At 36.2% G+C, this 18,820-nt stretch overlaps 1 long non-coding RNA gene across 1 annotated transcript in view; it reads right to left on the reverse strand.

The window, feature by feature from the left end:
* Positions 1-18,820, reverse strand: part of LOC125270190 — a 96,478-nt gene that overhangs the window by 20,154 nt on the left and 57,504 nt on the right. The gene's annotated exons all lie outside the window — the stretch shown is intronic.

Here is an 18,820-nt window from a genome sequence, read left to right on the forward strand (position 1 = left end):
GGTAAATAAACTTGCGACAACACCGGTATTACGGATTACACTGGGTGGGGCGGGGAAATATTGTAGCCTATATTTGTGGGCATCAGGGAGCAGCTATCAATATGTGGGGTAGTGAAATCACTTTTTTGAACGCATGCTCATTTTTCATTTTGGAATTTGCGAATACACATACTCTGTGTACAGGGTGCGACGGTACTGACACACATTTTACAAGATAAGTCATCTTGTCAGTCATCTTTTCTTAAGCCTGGTTTATCCTCACCACATACTCATTTAGTTTCAAAGAATAGTAGAACAGCAAGCATGTCAAGTATAAATGCCTCATCTGTTTGGGGAAGAGTATGCGCAGTCAGCGGAGGCTCGCAGTGCAACCTAAAATGATTGGTGGTTCAATGAGGGAGTCAGTTGTGAACTTAGTAACAGCACTGAACAAATCATTGAGTAGCCTATATCTGATTCAAATTATAAATGTTTTCAAGCCAAGGTTGTTTTGTTAATCTTTGACTGACTCACTAAAAGAACCGATGCTTAAAGTCTTTTCTTCCCTGTTGTGGCATATATCTGAGTTTCCTGAACAAGAAAAAAAATGTAGGGCAGGACTTGATTTTGATCATTGCAAATTTATTGGATCATTGGACCATTGTGGTTTGCTATTGCTGTAATCTCATGTGACTGACAGAAGAGAATCCCCCCTCTCTTACTCTGACTTACAGAGTAATTTTTTTCACAAATCAAACAGTGCAACACCTCAGATGATTTTGAATGAAAAGGCATAAAATGCACACAGTTGAACTTTCCCAACTATAACCAATTGTGACTAGAATTTATTTTATCAGTATTTATTTTTGTCTTGATGACTTCATTAAATGTGTAGACTACATTTTCTTTATGTGACAATAATGGAAGTGTAAAAAATAAAAACTGCCTTCACAAATCCCAGTTTTCGATGTCTATGTCCAAACACAGCTGCATAGTATATCTCTAGTCATCTTGGTACACAGTGTTCATCAATCCCCCAACACTTACAAAAACTCTTAGGTTGTTGACTTGCATAGCGAGGGCCTGTAAAGAAGAAAGAAAGTGAAGGCTGGAATTTGCTCCAGCACCTGAAGATTAGCTCAGCATTCCTGACCGGGGCTGATGCCGGAATGGTGCAGCCATCCTGCTCTGATCCGTAAAAAAGGCTCAGACAGGACCCTGTGCCTGCTGTTGCATGTTCACTTCAGGTATGGTGCAGTGCAGAGCGTACAGCACTTCTTGGGGTCAAGGCCCTTGTATGCATTGGACTAATCTCTTGGTATGAGTGATTCCATCAGTCAAGAAGGCAGTCGCTCGGCCCCACTGAACAGTGCATTTCATTAAGGGGCTTATACAAGCTCGTGGTGGGAATGCCGAATACCTTTACCCGCTTACACAGATTTGCCTAGCTACTTTAAATATGTTTGTTTGACTTCACATTCCGTCTAAATTCTCCAGTAAGTCCATTTCATAGTTGAGAATGTTGGCTGTGAAATGATGCCATTTTCTGGCTCTATATACACAGTGGCAGGAATGAAGAGATTAAACTAACAGCTGTAGTTCCTGTTTATTTACAATGAACTTCGTAAATAGTACATTCTGTGTTACGCCTTTCTTGTGTCACAAAGTAATCGATACCGTTTTGACATTTTTGTACAACTGTGTAAACCATGTTGTTCAGTCTCCACTCTACAGCTCTCAGATGCTCAACATAGTTTCAAAGCTTTAGATTGACCCCTTTATAAAACGCAATGAGCCAACAAGGAGCATGTGCAGTTTGTGAAATTCTACGGTTTCAGTAAACTAACAATACTGAGATAATCAACACAAGTTAATGAGACATACAGTATACATATTGCTGTATGCATAAGATTATTTCATGTTACGTTTATTAGCCATTACTCTAGTCTTCAGTGTCATGTGATCCTTCGGAAATCATTCTAATATGCTGATTTGGTGTTCAAGAAATATTTCTTATTATTATCAATATTGAAAACAGTTGCTTAATATTTTCATGGAAACTGTAATTCATTTTTCCAGAAAGGTCATTTGAAACAAAAAAATGTCACCATGTAAAAGGTTATACTGTCACTTTTGATTGAAATTGAATGCATCCTTGCTGAATAAAAGTATTAGTTTTTTCTTTCAAAATAATAATAATAATAATAATAATCTTACTGACCCTAAACTTTAAAATGATAGTCTACCCCAACATGGTGAACGTGATTTTACCAAGTACAACATCTTCCTGTATCAACATATTTGTTGATCCTGGAACAACCTTCCAATCAACCAATCAGATTTGAAGGACATGGTTAGGTGTGGTGCTTCACCTATCATTTCCCTCTGCTTTTAGGGATAAGTTGGTTAGGTTTAGGGGTAGGACTAAATTCTCTGACAGGAATGTTGTTCCATCATCAACAAAATATGCAGACCTAGGAATGGAGACCACCTAAACAGAAGCTCTTTTTGAAATTTGTTATAAAGCATGTTAGTTGTCTAGCATAATCTGGTTGCCTTCACTACTTTCATGTTGAATCAGCATCAGTGGCTGAACGTGTTGACGCTGTCCAGGGTCGGGGATCTAGATATCTCAGACAAATAAACACAGAGTAGACGCTCCACAGCTAATGTCAGACAGGGTACTTCATCTGTAAATGTGTCTCCATCTCATCCCTGCTCACCTTCACCCTCACCACTTTACAGTTTCCTGCTATACTGTAAATGCAGCCAGAAATTAATTGATTTTCCGAATTCTTTTAAATTGAAAATAGTTTCCTTCTGAGGATAAATTGGTGTGGGAAGAATATTTGCTATGTTGTTAATGCACAGACACACAGTGTGTGTATCTTTGGGTCAAACTGTGACAATCTGACAATCAATATCAATTGATATCTGTCAATACACAGTGTTCAAGATTACCAGAAGCCTTCCATTATGATCCTTTACACTTCACTGACCCTGAAAACGTAGCCATAATTGATAGATTGTGCTTTTCTTGGTTAAGAGCGTGTCCCATCTGTGTCAAATTAGTCCAAAAGGTAGGGCAAGTTAGGAACAAACAAAGAGAAATTTGGGTACAATGCAAGGTGTTACGAATAAAACCATATACACAGACTAAAATGTGAGTTTGTGTAAAAAGAAATGTGCAACTTAAGGGAAAGCCTGCAAGGTTTCTGTAAAGTGAATGTGAGGGGGGGAAAGGGAGAAATTGAATTGAACATTGGGCCTAAAAGGCCATCCTTCAGAGGCTGAAGTGTGCTGCGAGGGGAATACCAAGCTCTGTGAACAATGACTGCAGGTCAGGGTCAGCTAAGACAGGCTTTCAGAGTGGTCCATACTAGTGTAGAGGGGAACAGAGACCGCCAAGGCAGACCGAAGAATAGCTCTGACCTGAAACGGCAGCACTTCTGGAATAAATTACATTCAGTGGTCTATCACGTTACAAAATCTGTGTACTTTATTTTTCAGTAGTGTGCCAAGAACAATTAAAAATAAATGTAGGACGCTTGTCTCTATTTTATATACTTAAATTACATACTTTATATAATGTATACTAAAGACTAGCAAAGTATGCAACTAGTGGCACCACACACACACACACATGACTGTTTCCATACAGGTTTCTCAAGCATTCCCCGTACCTGCTATTGGCTGAATAAAGAGGTAGTTCCACCCCAAACTTACACTATTGGGCCAATGGGTCAAGGTTTTCACATGGTCCAACTAGCCCTGGCTTGTAGATGTTGTAACTACACTGGTTGGAGAAAAAAATGGAGAAAAAACTTTCTCCATTGATGGAGCTGCAGCTTTGTGTGACAAAATGAAATGTTTTGGAAGCAACATACAAAATGCAAATATTTAGGATAATACAATAGATATGTTCCCACTAACTAATTTATTTCTTATAACTGATCATGTCAGAAGTAGGGTTGTTCCGATTCCGATACTAGTATCGGAAATACCACAAAAATTTCTGGCATCGGTATCGGTGAGTATTTAAACTCACGTACCGATCCGATACCATTTTCTTAAACAATACCTAGTTGTGCCCGCTATCTTTGCTTAACGCAGCAAATCGGAAATCAATTCTTCTTCGCGGCTCAGAATGCAAACACAGGAAGTTGTGCTGCGTTGCCACAAGCAACCACTGTTTAGAGCAGCGGAGAAGTGAAAACGCGCTAGCAGTATGTCTGCTGTTTGGCAGTATTTCAGACCAGTAAAACGGCGACATGTCTCATATGCAATGCTGCAATTTCGAGTGGCACAAGTATTGGCAACTTTAAAACAAATAACTTAATAAAGCATTTGAAGACGCGTCACCCCGCGCAACACGATGGTTACATAAAGGCTAATGCTGCGTTCACACCAGACGCGAATGAAGCGATAAGCGCGAGTGATTTACATGTTAAGTCAATGCAAAGACGCGAATTGACTTCCTGCGGCGAGATTCGCGTGAATGACGCGGTGCGAATTGAGCGATTCGGGCGTTTGACGCGCTTAAGATGGAGAAGGATGAGGCGTGCCAGCTTCATTCAAACAAAGAGAAAAGTTTTCAAAAGACAAATAAAGATAACCGACAAAATTGTCGGGTTTATTGTTCTGGATGACCAGCTGCTGTCAGTCGTCGAAAACGTGAGATTTTTATTTAACAAAATTGTTTCTGGACTTCAAGTTTTAAAGAGATTATTTTCTTATATAATTATATTCCTAGATTTATTTGTTGCACTGTTTTTATAGTTATATTGTAAAACTAATATACCTTTTTCAGTTTACAGTGTTAGATTTGTGGCTGCATTTGAAGTTCTTTTTCACTTAAAATAAATAAATAATATAACTGACAAATGTATGTCATCAGATAATAAAAATACTCTAGTTCACTGTATGTTTTTGTTCTTGTTTTATTAAGGGATAAGTCTGAAGCACACCATAAATAATTCTATCAATTTATACAGGGCTAGTAGTATATATATATATATACAGATACACACCCAGGTATCGGATCGGTACTCGGTATCGGCCGATACCCTGAGCTCAGGTATCGGAATCGGTATCGGGAATGGAAAAGGGGTATCGGAACATCTCTAGTCAGAAGTCATGTACACTAACTACAAAAATACATGGTTTAAAAACCAAAAAGAGGAGTTCCAGGAAGTAAACTCAAAATGTTTAAACAAAAAACAAAGACATCTTTTCACTGGTATTGTTGACTGTCAACTGGAATGCTGTAATCCATTGTGCGGTTTAGTGTTAATAATTTTTTGTCATTTCCCCATTGCACAACTATTTAGAAGGAAATCACACACAATTATTTTTGTGTTATGTCCAAACCTTTACAGAGTGCTTGACTCTTTTTTTGTCAATACAAGATCTTGACCAAAAATTGAGGAAATAACATCACAACATTTATTTACATCGATTTTTGGTCAAGATCTTATATATTGACAGTAATGGGGTCTGTCCGCCAGGGATGTTTGAAACAACTTAATAGACATGTTCCTCCTTTCCCCCCCAACCCTCTCCAGCTCTCTCTCTTTTTCCTTCTATCTCACTGAAAACACATGCTTGTGCGACGCTCCCTTTAATTTGTTCAGCCCCAAACCCTTTGAATGGATGAGAGACCCTTAAGTCTAGCTTTATATTTACTCTTCCGCAAAAAGAACTTTGTATTTATAAGAAGCCCCCGTTATCGTCATTCGTTTTTTCTTTCCATTTTTTTTTTTTTTTAAATGCTTGTGGTTTCTCCTCAAAGCCTAAGCAGAGATCCAAGAGTTGTAAAGCTTGTTCTAAATTACAGCAATTGCTTTGCAACATTAAAAGCTTATGGTCTTTTCAGCAATAAGAAAAACATGCATTGTTAGAAGTACCTTTTGATCCAGACACTTTTAAAAACCAGAACCCCTCTAATGTTGACAAAAGAGTCACTTTAACGCCTCTCTCTGGAATGGCAGGAAAACCAGAATGAGACGACTTTGTGCATCACTGTGGGTTTTTCGTGTGTTTCCTTTCCTGTTTGGATGAGGTTTAGATGATGGATGCCAAAATAATTAAGCATTGAAGAAACAAACCGATTCTGTGGCTATTCACACAGACATACTCTTAAAAATAAAGGTTCCAAAAGTTTTTTTTTTTTTTAACAGAGCTGCCATAGAAGAATCATACTGGGCTCCTCAAAGAATTTTTCAGTGAAAGTTTCTTAAAAGAACCTTTTTTTCCCCTATTTTAAAAATCTGACCTTTTTATGCAAAAGGTTCCATAGATGTTAAAGGTTCTTAATGGAACTGTATAGATAACAATAAAGAACCTTCATTTTTAAGATATGGCATCTTAAAAAAGTGGCGCTCGTGAATTTTTTTCAAGGATTGCAAATTGAATTCAGTAAATTCAATTTCAGTAAATTCAACTTTTTTAATTCAGCAAATTAACTAAATTCAACTTTTTTGTAAATATCTGCAACTTTGATTAGATGACATTTAAAAACTTTATCAACAAGACATTATATCGAAAATTTACAAATGCATTCAGTACCATTAAACACTACACATACTGTAATTAAATCTATATGTATTAGTCATATAAAATTGGATTAATTCATATAATTAAACATGCTTTAAATCTATCTATAAAATTCTATATGTATTAGTGATGGAAAATTGAATTAAAACTTGTAAATATCTCCTCAGATCCACTGATTAATGTAGGAAGCAAATTACAAATTCATTATAAGTACTATTTAACTCAGTTTAAAATGTATAAGATCAACAAGAATATTTTGAAACCTGGTACTAATGCATGTTTTCTGATCCAGTAAGAAAATAATAACATTTTTGGGAAAATATACAGAAGGCTGGCAATGGCAATAGTAGAAATTACTTTTGAAATGATGCCATGTATACTAATTAAATGTAACACATGATCTGAGTTTGGATAAACAAAAGGACTGTACTGGCCATAATTTATACAAAAAATAAAAATAATTTAATTTAATTATTTTTATGCAATAATGTAATTTTATTTTTAATAATTTAAAAATAATTAAAAAAAAAAAAAGATCATGGCATAAAGTCATGGTTTCAGGAAGTTTCTTTTTTTTCTAGTTTAATGAGAATATTCAAAAACTCACTTTTAAGGAAACAATTCACACACCTGACAATCAAGGATAAATTGGATCAACCATCAAATGAACCCAAAAACGTCATAGGAATAGGTCACTCGTATTCTCAGTCAGTGCCAGTTGATTCATTACCATTTCCAAGTGCCCACCAGAGACCAATCTGTGTTTGGCCCAGCCAAGAAGATATCATTGGCTAAAAATAATTCATGCTGCATTCTGTCATGCTCTTTTCTCTCCTCAGGGAAATTTTTCAACAATAAGCTCTCCTGTGAATAACAGAACCTCCTTTGTGGTATGGCTCCTGGGAGGGCCCAATTTCTGCCAAGTCAAACAACGGCTCAGTGCTCAAGGCTGGTAAAAATGGAGCGAGGGCCTCACAAGACACTGGGGCTGCATAGCACACAGCAGGTACCTGGTTACACGCAGCCCAACCATGTTAATCAAGACATCAATCAATACAGCACACAGACAAAACAAAGGATCATTACTTCAAGTGAAAATGAATCATCGAATGAAAGATGAATTACGCAACTATCATCATGTAATCATTTGCTCATCCGTATGTTGTTCCAATCTTGTATGACTTTTTCCTTCTGTCAAACACCAAGAAGATTAGCAAAAGCTGCTTTCTTCCATACAATGAAAGTGGATAAAATAAAACGACAAAATAACTACTTGTTCATAAAATTCAACATCTTGTTTATAAACTATTAATATTTTGAATTAGCTTTTATTTCATTTTTATTTTAGTTTAAGTCTTAGTAATTTTGTTATGTGCTTCTGTCATTAGGTTTAATTTATTTTAATTTATGGTTTTAGTACTTTTAATACTTTAAACGTATTTATTTCCTATTAGTTGCCAAGGCAAAATTTCAAATTTCCTTTTTTATTATAATTTTTTTTTAGATTTAAGTATTTTTTATTTTATTACAGCTTTATTTCAATCACGAACATGATATTTTTAATAGTTTTAGTTAATAACAACACTGTTTTGAAGTGTTTGAACTGTTTGAAACATGGTCACAGCAGTGGTCACCATTCACTTTCATTGTATGGAGAGCAGCTTTGACATTCTGCTGAACAACTCATTTTGTGCTGTGTGGGAGGACAAGTTTCAAAAAGACTTATTTTAATCAAAAAAGTTTTAAAATCCAGATGTTACTAAATAGATATATAATGAAACATCAATGACCATTTTGTTTCAATATCTGTAATTTCTATACTGCTTTACAGGTAACAGTCCAGAGGCCAGTCCACGTGTGAATTGACACACATAACTCATTTTCATTGACACAGCAGGTAGCAGAGAAACTCAAGAACGAGCCTCTTTAAATGAACGATCCTCTGTGCGCTTATTTCTGCATTCGCTTGTAAAGATCAACAGGGACTGTGTCAACACTTTCCACTGTTCTAATGTGGTGAGCTTTACAAGCTCATTTTATGCTATTTTGCACCATTTGCCTTAATAGCAAAACCTCAGCTGGAAACAACAGCAAATCCTTCAAATTAATCACCTTGGTGCTGCAGGCTCACAGTCAAAGGATTTTTATTATATGCTTTTTGTTAATGCATCTGGAACATGGCCTTCAGCAACAGGGCACATTCCTCTAAGTGCCCTCTGACACAGCCTTGACCATATCAGGGGTCACATCCCAGGACATGCTTGTGTCTACACAGGTCAATGACAAGCACAAAGCGAGTGTCAATAAGTGTGCATTATCAGCGTTAGTTCTGAGAGTTCCTGACAGGGTTGATGATCCATGTTGGATCAGACTAATTCAAATATTTGAGAATCTGCAAATGAACACAATCCTGGTCAATGAACCAATACACTTGTTGGGTATCATATACAGTCAAACCAAGATTTATTCAGACACCTTGAACATTTCATTCATTAATACAGTTTATTCACTATAGTTTAAAAAATGCTAATAAAATATGACAAGATCTGTTAAACTGTGTCAGAAAATATTAATCTTAATTATGTCAGATAAACATGGTCAGGCCAAAGTGTCTGAATAATTTTTGGTTCCAAATTTATCAATGTTACTAGTAGTCCACTGTATGAAGAATTTTTGGGTATAATATGTCACAGTTTACTTTATTTTGCTATCCTCACTTACATAAATTAACTATAGTGTCCTGCACCCACTAGTAAAATAAAATGTCTGAATAATTTTTGGTTAGACTGTATATCAAAAGATTTGGTCTAAGTCAAAACAATATTTCATGCCACATCTCATGTGACAGCAGAGTTAATCTGTAATTTCCAAATGACACATTTATAACATTTCAAGGCAAATACATACATAAATAAATAAATAAATAAATAAATAAATAAGCAAAAATGTGTTTACACAGACTTTTCAATGAATTTATTTTTAGAGGTGGCATAAATGCAATCCAATAATTAGTTTTGATTAAACTGATTTTAAAAAAACCAAAACAATATAAACAAGCAAATATTTCATTAATATTTATAAACTACTACTGCTAAAAATGACACATTACCTTATGAACCACCTGTAAGGTTTAGTTTCAGTTTTGGTTTGATCAGTGTTTTATTACCATTTTACCTGCTTGAGTTCCTAGTTAGTTTCCTTGATTGTTAATTAGTCCCTAATACCCGTTTCTGTTCAGTTTGATTACCCTTTCTATGTATTTAAGCACTGAGTTTCATTCTGTTCCTTTGTCTGGTATCATCTTAGTTTAACATGGTTATGTTTTCTCCAGCAATCTTATGAGTATTCTGTGTAAAGTTAATAAAGACCACTTTTGTTCCCTATTCCTTTCGTTGCGCGTGCTTATGACAGCTATATGTGACAAAATACTGGACCTAGAAAAGATGTCTTTCTTTTTTTTTTTTTTTTTTAGCTCCCCTCTCACAAATACCTGCCATCCAACTGCACTGCCTCAAGCAGAAGGACCATTCCCTGGAGGACCACACAAGATTTTTTTTTTAAAAACTCACTATCCAAGGTCCAAGGCACATCTCCCAGGTAACGGTCCTCAAGACGATTTTGCCACTTTTGTGGAGTGGGTGCTAGGAATTAATAGATTGGCTTTCATCATCTGCCCATGCAGCGGAGGACATCATCAGCCCCACTCCGGAGCCAGAGCCCAGGCAGCCATCACCCCGTTGCATGGATATGATGCCAGAGCCCACCGCAGACAGGGAGCCAGAGCCTGCCGCAATGCACAAGCCAGCACCAGAGAAAAGGACTTAGCCAACCATCTCCCTGGAGCCCAAGCCCCAGTGAGTCTGACCAGGTGTGTAAGCCGGCAACATCATGTGCTGCCGTGGGAGCAATAGTGGAGTTTAAGAGAATGGAGGAAGACCCCACCCACACTCCCACTACTGAGGGTGAGCTACCGCTGACATTATGATGTTTTGGAAGAGGATGTTTACGTTAATCTCCCGTCCACGCTGGTCCCGTCCAGGGGTGCGTTTGCTGAAAGCATCGTTAGCCAACTATGGTCGCAAGTTCCGTCATTGTTGGCATAGTTCAATGATTTTCTCAAACTAGTTTCAACGAACATTTAAAAACAGCATCGCAAAGTTGTGTGGTTGGAACGACAGCTCTCAAACTGTGGTTAGAATCATAGTTTTTTGTTTGCATGACACGTGGACTTAATAAACCCCTATCTTAAGCAAAATAAACAAGCTGTCACTCAGTATAATCTATATCTTTTATTTCGAATATATCAATGTCATTTGTCAAGAGATTTAAAGCAGCTTTTTGAAGAGTGTGCATGTGCATTCGTGCTCTAGTACGTGAGAACAAGCTTATGATTGAATCTGAAAATAAAGCAAAATAACTGAGAAAAAGTAAAATTAGTCCTCAGATGTCATGTCTGTAATTTATAGCAAAAAATCTAGCATTAAATCGATCTCAAACAGATTCATTAAAGAAGTTATTACTCCACCTTGACACCATTAACCAATGTGCATGCATCATACTATGGTAGTAAAGCAGCAAGTTACGTCACTGTACACGAAATCCACCCCAGCTCAAGGTCTGCCCATGCTGGTTCCACCTGGCTGAAAGTTACCTGTAATGTAATGTGTAACTTCAGTTTTGGTTTCATTTCACTGTGTCCTGTTCCTGTTTTACCTGCATGAGCTCCTAGTTCCCTCACACCTGTTTCTGTTCAGTTTGATTACCCACTCCATGTATTTGTGCCTTTCTCCAGTATCATCTTAGTTTAACGTGGTTGGTTGAACAAATGATCTCCTGATTGTTCTGTGTAGATTTAATAAAGATCGTATTTGTTCCCCATTCCTTTCGTCGTGCGCATTCATTACAGCCATATGTGACACCACCAGTCACTATACATTAGTTATTAGAGTTATTAGATTAGTTATTGTGTGCATTTGATTAAAGGGGTGGTTCATTGCGATTTCACTTTTTTAACTTTAGTTAGTGTGTAATGTTGCTGCTTGAGCATAAACAGTATCTGCAAAGTTACAGTGCTGAAAGTTCAATGCAAATGGAGATATTGTCTTTTAAAGTTATGTCAGTTTAATGCCTACAAAAACAACCGGTTTGGACTACAACGAGCTTCTTCCCGGGTTGGTGACATCATAAACCCTGCAAAACACGCCCCCGGGAACACGCAACAAAGTGGGCGAGGCCATGTGGTGCAGCATGTGGAAGCGGAAGAGTTGTGTACCCAAAAGATAATAGAACCCATTATAATAATAATAATAAGTGATATTTTCTACACTGGATGCGGCACTGAAGACAGCTTCCAGAATCTACACGAGTTTAATGCTGGATTTGCACAAAGGCTATTACTGAAAGAAGCAGTTCCCACTTTAAAAGCAGAAACAGAAACCAAGGCATTTTTGCTTTGCTAGCCAGTTAGCTAAATTCTATCGCGTACTTCTCCAACAAACGCCAACAAACACCAACAAACTTCTATGTTCATAGACAAACAGTTGTTCATGCTATAAATTAAACGCTACCTTTACAAAAGTGTGACTACTCAGTCATGTATTCAGCTACAGTAAAGCTTTAATCAGGATAAAACCATATATTGAAAGCTAACAAACAGCAGTGACAGCATATCTAAATACTTTGACACAAATACAACATGAAATACCATTCATAAACGTCCTTTAAAAGCCACGATTGCAGAGGTTCTGCTTGACCCTCTGCATCTGGGTCTGATTCAGGCTCAATTTGATACAGCAATATTATCGCCATTATTTACATTTCCACCGAAGCAGAAGCACACGTAACTGGTAACAACTAATGGTAAGGGGCGTGGCGTTTACGGATGCTTCAGTGAATCACGATACACTGGGCCTGCTAACCAATCTGAGTATATTGCATATTTCGGAGGGAGTGGTATCATAGAAGCAGGAAGTCAAACGAGCCATTTAAATGACAATGGAAACAGAGGTGTAGAATAAAGGTAAAATATATGAAAGATATGGCTTTAAAAAACAAAACAAAACGAAGCATTAAGACATGTTAAACTGTGCCCCAAAAACACAATCAAGCCTAGAAAAAAAACACTGAAACACCCCTTTAACTAAAAAGAACAAACTCACAAGAATCATTTGTTCAACAAATGTTTGGACTACACTGGGCGCAGTGTATGTTTTTGATGTACTAAGAAGAACCTGCTTATTAGATTCATTCTTTTAAAAAATTGGACTATACTAGATGTGCTTCATGTTGTTGATTCACTAAAAAGAACCAGGTAAAAACAATCATTTGTTCAGGAGTGGTTGTGCTATATTTATGATTCACTAAAAAGAATCGCCTCACAAAAATAGTCCAGTCTTGCTGTCTGTTTTGCAATGTAGATTCCATAGCAGTGTTGTAGTGCAGCTGAATTAGTGCACAAAAATCTGTCATTTTATAATGATATTCCATCTGCACCGCACTTGCAGACAAGTGCAAGGAGGGACATTCTAAAACTATTAATGTGCTTTAAAAGGTCTTTATTAAAAGACCAAATTCAATATTTAGTTTATATTCCAAAATTTGACCACAACATGCTAAATTTTTCCCAACATGGCTAATGAATTTGCACCAAAATGGATACAATGCCTTTGCAATCAACAACAACATATATGGGATTTTTTTTATTTTTTTTATTTTAAAAATTGGTAATTATTTTGCCATCTTGACTACATACAAGTTTTTGCAATGTTTTAAAGAGATCTTCATGGAGTATGGATCCCTTGAATATCCATATAGCAGTTTATCCAATAAAGTATATGGGAAAATATTGCCATCTATATTTAAAAAAGCCAAAACTAAGCTTTCTTTCCTGACAATGAGTTCTTTAGTCATGGTTTTGTCAAGACACACTTCTTAATAGGATCTGAAAGCTCCCCACGTGGGCCTGTTTAGTTTCGTGGCCTTTTATTCTGATGTAAGGAGCAGAAAACATAATAATGAAAGACTCATATATGATGCCCTTTTATTATAGGACGACAATGTCATAAATAGGATTAAAACTGGCCACCGTCTGCTGCTGGAGCCTTGCATCCTGCTTTATGTAAGGCCTACTGTATCATGGTTAACCACATGTGATACAATGGCCAAACCACATGTGAGAAAGCATGTCAATAAAAGACGCATTAATCAAACGCTACAGTTCTGTGTTTTGTTTGCTGAGGTTTTCAGCATCTAAATGAGAGATATAAGGAATATAGGTGAGGTTAGGCTGAAAGAAACATGCGACATGGAGGCCTGCTGCAAAACACTCCCATAAGTCATATATCTTTATAGTCTTTCATAACAAAGACAGTGAGGAAATGTTTCATTAATGATTGAAGAGGAAATTACGCTACATTTGAGGTTGCTAAAACATCCCACTTCTCTTATAATGAATTACACACTTTTTAGTGTGTAAAAAAAATCTTGTTTATCAGATAGGCACATGCGTTCTTGACCATGCAGACTTCTGACCATAAATTCTCCCTTGATCTTTCAATGATGATGTAGATTCTGGGGGTGCTAACAAATCCAGGTGTGATTAAGAGGGACTGACTGAATAGATGCAGAAAATAGCCCACATGGCCCACATACAACAGGCTTTCTGAGGTAGCCAACACCTGGTTCATCTCTCTTCTGTGTATATATATGTGCTGTGACCCAGCTTTGAACTCTACAACCTTCCCAACACCACTGATCTCCTAGTTGTTTATAAATGGTAGTTGGTCCCTCTTCGTTGTAAAGCGTGGCGGGTGAGCAAATGGGGTTTATCTTCAGAGGAAGGATCCTCTGCTCTTTGCCCAACCCCTATGATGGGTCTTGAACATAACAAACTTCTTACACATAGCATAATGGGAAGATGACAAAATTATTTACAGGCAGGATAATGTTCTGGCATCTGTGTCTTTAAAAAAGGAGAGAAGCTTGTGAAAGAAAAATGACAAATCTCCTTAACATATCTATTGTTTCTCATTGACAATAATGTGATTTAATAGAGAGAAAATGGTGATTTTGGCAAGTTTAGCTTCTCAGATTTTTCTCCTGAAAAAAAAAAAAAAGAAAAAAAGTCCTCTGTAATCTTAAATGTTGCATGTGTCTCTTCGGTTTCTACAATGATTCACAGTGAGCTCAAATTTGATACCGAAGTCTGTAATCTAGAGTCTGAGATTTCAGTACGAAACATTTCTCCACAGATTCTTTTACAACCAAATTATCTAAAGTGTGAGATCCACACTCATGAAACTCAATACATATGTAAACAGTATTTTTATTTCTCTTAAGAAGATTAATTTTAGCACAAACATCTGATTAAAATGAAATGAAAGCATGATAACTGCATTGTATATCTTCTGAGCAACAAAGTTTTCCTCTGGGCACACAAGACAGAAAAATCACCATGTGATCAATTTAATATCTGTTATTTCTCCCAGAAAGCAATAGTAGACAGCAAGTGGACCCATTTCACCTTCTGATGTAAAAAGGCAAAATTTCTTGTCTCTCAGAGTTTCAGAAAAGGTCTGTGATCAGATTTGTCAAGGGGTACCAAAGTCAATCCAATGTCATAGATTTCAATATTTATTCAATCAAGTTCTTAGATCAAATAATCTGACATTAAAGTTGATTTAATTAAGCCATCTGAGCTATATGGAAAAAGCAAACTTTGAACAATACATTTTTCTCTGGGCAGTATTATTTGCTTATGCCTCCAATCATGTCTGTTAGTTTAATACTTTGTGACAATTTCAATTCAACTTCAACCAATCAGAGTCAAGATTTCAACAATGCCACAAGAATATTTTATCAATGGCTTAAAAATGATCAAAATTTTCTCAATATTTCTAAATATAACAAAATCTTTTCCCTTCTTAACATGCACTGCTGCCGATCATCATTTTTCGGTTGCTCTACACTGAATTTGAACAGCTGTTTTTTTTGTTCAATAAATGGAACCTTATCCTCTCTCCCTCTCTTCACTAAGACAGCATTGATTTTGTCAAACAAAACCGCTATTGTCTCATATGAGCTGAATAGACAGAAGCATAAAGCACAAAAGTAAACTGTCTGTTCAAAGGAGATGAAACACCACAAACACTGACATCTGGATCCTCTCAGGGTTTAATCGTATAAGGTAAATGGGCATTTTCAGACTTTAGGATTAGCTCCAAATTGATGGTCTGGACACTTTGTTGTTGCCTATCATTATTTTTTTTTCCAATTCTTTTGCTTTTTTGTCTCCAGTTTTCAGCTGCAAAGTGGAAACACTATATTTAGTTTAGCTCTATTCACGATATTACTGAACAACAGGCCTTTATCTGACGCTAATCAAATGCCACGAAGCAACCATTCATAAAAGGACACATTATGGTTTGGCCTTTTTGGTATGATGAATAAACTTTGAATTCCTGAGGTCCTGCCTCTTGCAACCCCCATGACCTGGAGAACAAGGTGTAAACTAGAAGCATTTTCTTAAAATTAGTTAAGAGGAGTCATTTATGCTAACAGTTTACAGCCACTTTCTTTCCATTACAACTCTAGAGGGAATGTGGTACTATTTGATGGAGACTGGTGAATGTTTGAGAGGAGGGATAGAGGGAGGGTAATCACGCAAAACACTTTGAATGACCTTGTTGCAGTATCATAACCACAGACACATGGGGATACAAAGAGTATGAATAAGTTCTTTTATATATGTATAGGGTACTACAGGGCTAAAGGCCCCCTGGGGTAAAGGTCTTTTGATTTCATTTTTTCTCACAGCACTAAATAGCAAGAGAATCCACCACAACACTTTATAAACACCTGCTTGTCGATATGCACTGCAAAATTGTCTTGATTCATGAGGTCATCACACTGCATGTCTAAAAGTAATAACATCTTTTTTACACAATTTGTGCTGTTTCATCAGCATTCAAGTAAATAAATAAATGTGTGCCTGAATGTACACTACCATTCAAAAGTGTGGAGTCGGTAAGATTTTTTAAAATGTTTATAAACGAAGTTTCTTACGTTCATTAAGGCTGCATTTATTTGATCAAAAATGCAGTAAAAACAGTAATATTGTAAAATGTAAGAAAACTATATTTTAAAATGTATTTCTGTGATGGCAAAGCTGAAATTTCAGCATCATTTCTCCAGTCTTCAGTATCACACGATCCTTCACAAGTCATTCTAAGATGTTGATTTGGTGCTCAAGAAACCTTTCTTATCATTATTAATGTTGAAAACATTTGTGCTGCTTAATATTTTTGCGTAAGCCATGATTTTTGTTGTTTTTGTTCAAAAGAAAGGCATTTACTTGAAAAATACTTCTTGTAATAATGTAAATGTCTTTACTTTCACTTTTGATCAGTTTAATGCATCCTTGCTGAAAGTAAATATTATTATTATTATTTTTTAAAAGTATATTTAGGCCTATATATAAGACTGTTTTACATTTCGAGACTAGAAACAAGAGGTTTTTTTTTTTTTTTTTTGCTGATGTTTTTTGTTTGCGTCACACTTAAGGTAACTAAATGTACAGAAATCTGAACTTGTCAAGCTGTTAGGTTAAACAATTCTATAAGCCAGAGTGTTACTTGTGTCAGGAGCTGGGGCTATCCAAACAACTATTATAAAATTACAATCCATAACCCAAACACAGTGAACTGCAGTTAAAACAAACATTGGAACACACAGGAGCAAAAGAGCAAAGGCTCAGCACAACCGCTCCTTTATGGAGAATAAAAAAAAGGAACATGACAAGAAATACCATCTGACAGAAATAATAACAAGATGTATATGGCAATAACTGCTTAGTTTCATGCTTGCTGTCCACCCCACGCTCAACAAGCATATAGCAAAACAAACAATAGTTTAGAATTGTGTCCCTGTGAGTGAGTGTTTGCAACTCTGTTTAATCAGATAAAGCACAATGCCACAGGTTCACGTGTTTCACAAGCTCAAAGAAGAGACTCAAATACAGCCAAAGAATGCAGTCCTAATTAGGGGTCGGTCTCAACATGTTCATCCGCTTTAGTTTCCTGAAATAATTTATTCAAATGAGAATAAAATAATAAATGAAATAAAAAGTTGCAGTTATAATGTATTATATATCGATGTCAATTTTCAGGTTGCATTGCTTTCTTAGAAATCCCTCTCAATTCTTAGCAGAGGTTTAACTCTAGTAGAAAGCAGATTACTTATTTGAAAACAGTTTTGTATTAAGAAACCTAAGCTGTAGTCCTCAATGAATGGCTCAAAGCATTTTACACAAATACCATTGAGTTTACCTTGGAGCTTAAATCACAGAAATGGTGATTTAAGAAACCTTGTAGTAAAAACTCAACATGCCTTCATCTGCCCCTCCTTATATAACATTGTGAATATCAAAACCGTGGCAAACACTTGTGTATATATTAAAAAAAAATAATAATAATAATAATTCTAAATTAAATTCTGATTGTTGCACAACCCACATAATAAATTGCCACGGAGCAATGTATTAACCCTGATCAAAGTTATTACAGGAGAGAAGCAGGTCGCACATGTACATGGTCGGTCCCCTGTTGATTGTCATGAGTGGAGCCAGAGAACATAAGCTGCTCTGAAGAGAACAAAGAACATGACTGAAAGGACAAGCCATCAGCCCCTCACTCTATTCAAGACACTCCCTCACCTTTCTCTCGCTTTCCTAGTCCCTGATCCCAGATCAGACCCTCCTCCATTATGATGCAAAATTCCCAGGAAGTGTGTGTATAATATAAAAATATTATTTATATTTATTTTATATAAATAAAATATAAGTTATATATATATATATATATATATATATATATATATATATATATATATATATATGTATGTATGTGTGTGTGTGTGTGTGTGTGTGTGTGTGTGTGTGTGTGTGTGTGTGTGTGTGTGTGTGTGTGTGTGTGTGTGTGTGTGTGTGTATGTATATATAGTCGTGCTCAAAATTATTCATACCCTTAGTAAATATGACCAAAGAAGGATGTGAAAATAAATCTGCATCGTTAATACTTTTGATCTTTTATTTAAAAAATTTACAAAAATCCAAACTTTCATTGGAGAATAATAATTTTAAATGGGGGGAAAATCTCATTAACTGCTGATGAAAACAAAGAAAGATGAAACAAGAAATTAGCTTTTTTAGCATCAAACACTTCCGATGGGTTTGGTGCACACAGGGGTAAAAAGTACCCCATATGTACAATGAAATATACTGCTGTATCTT

Source organism: Megalobrama amblycephala, linkage group LG6, assembly GCF_018812025.1.
Source record: "Megalobrama amblycephala isolate DHTTF-2021 linkage group LG6, ASM1881202v1, whole genome shotgun sequence".
Classification (NCBI taxonomy): domain Eukaryota; kingdom Metazoa; phylum Chordata; class Actinopteri; order Cypriniformes; family Xenocyprididae; genus Megalobrama; species Megalobrama amblycephala.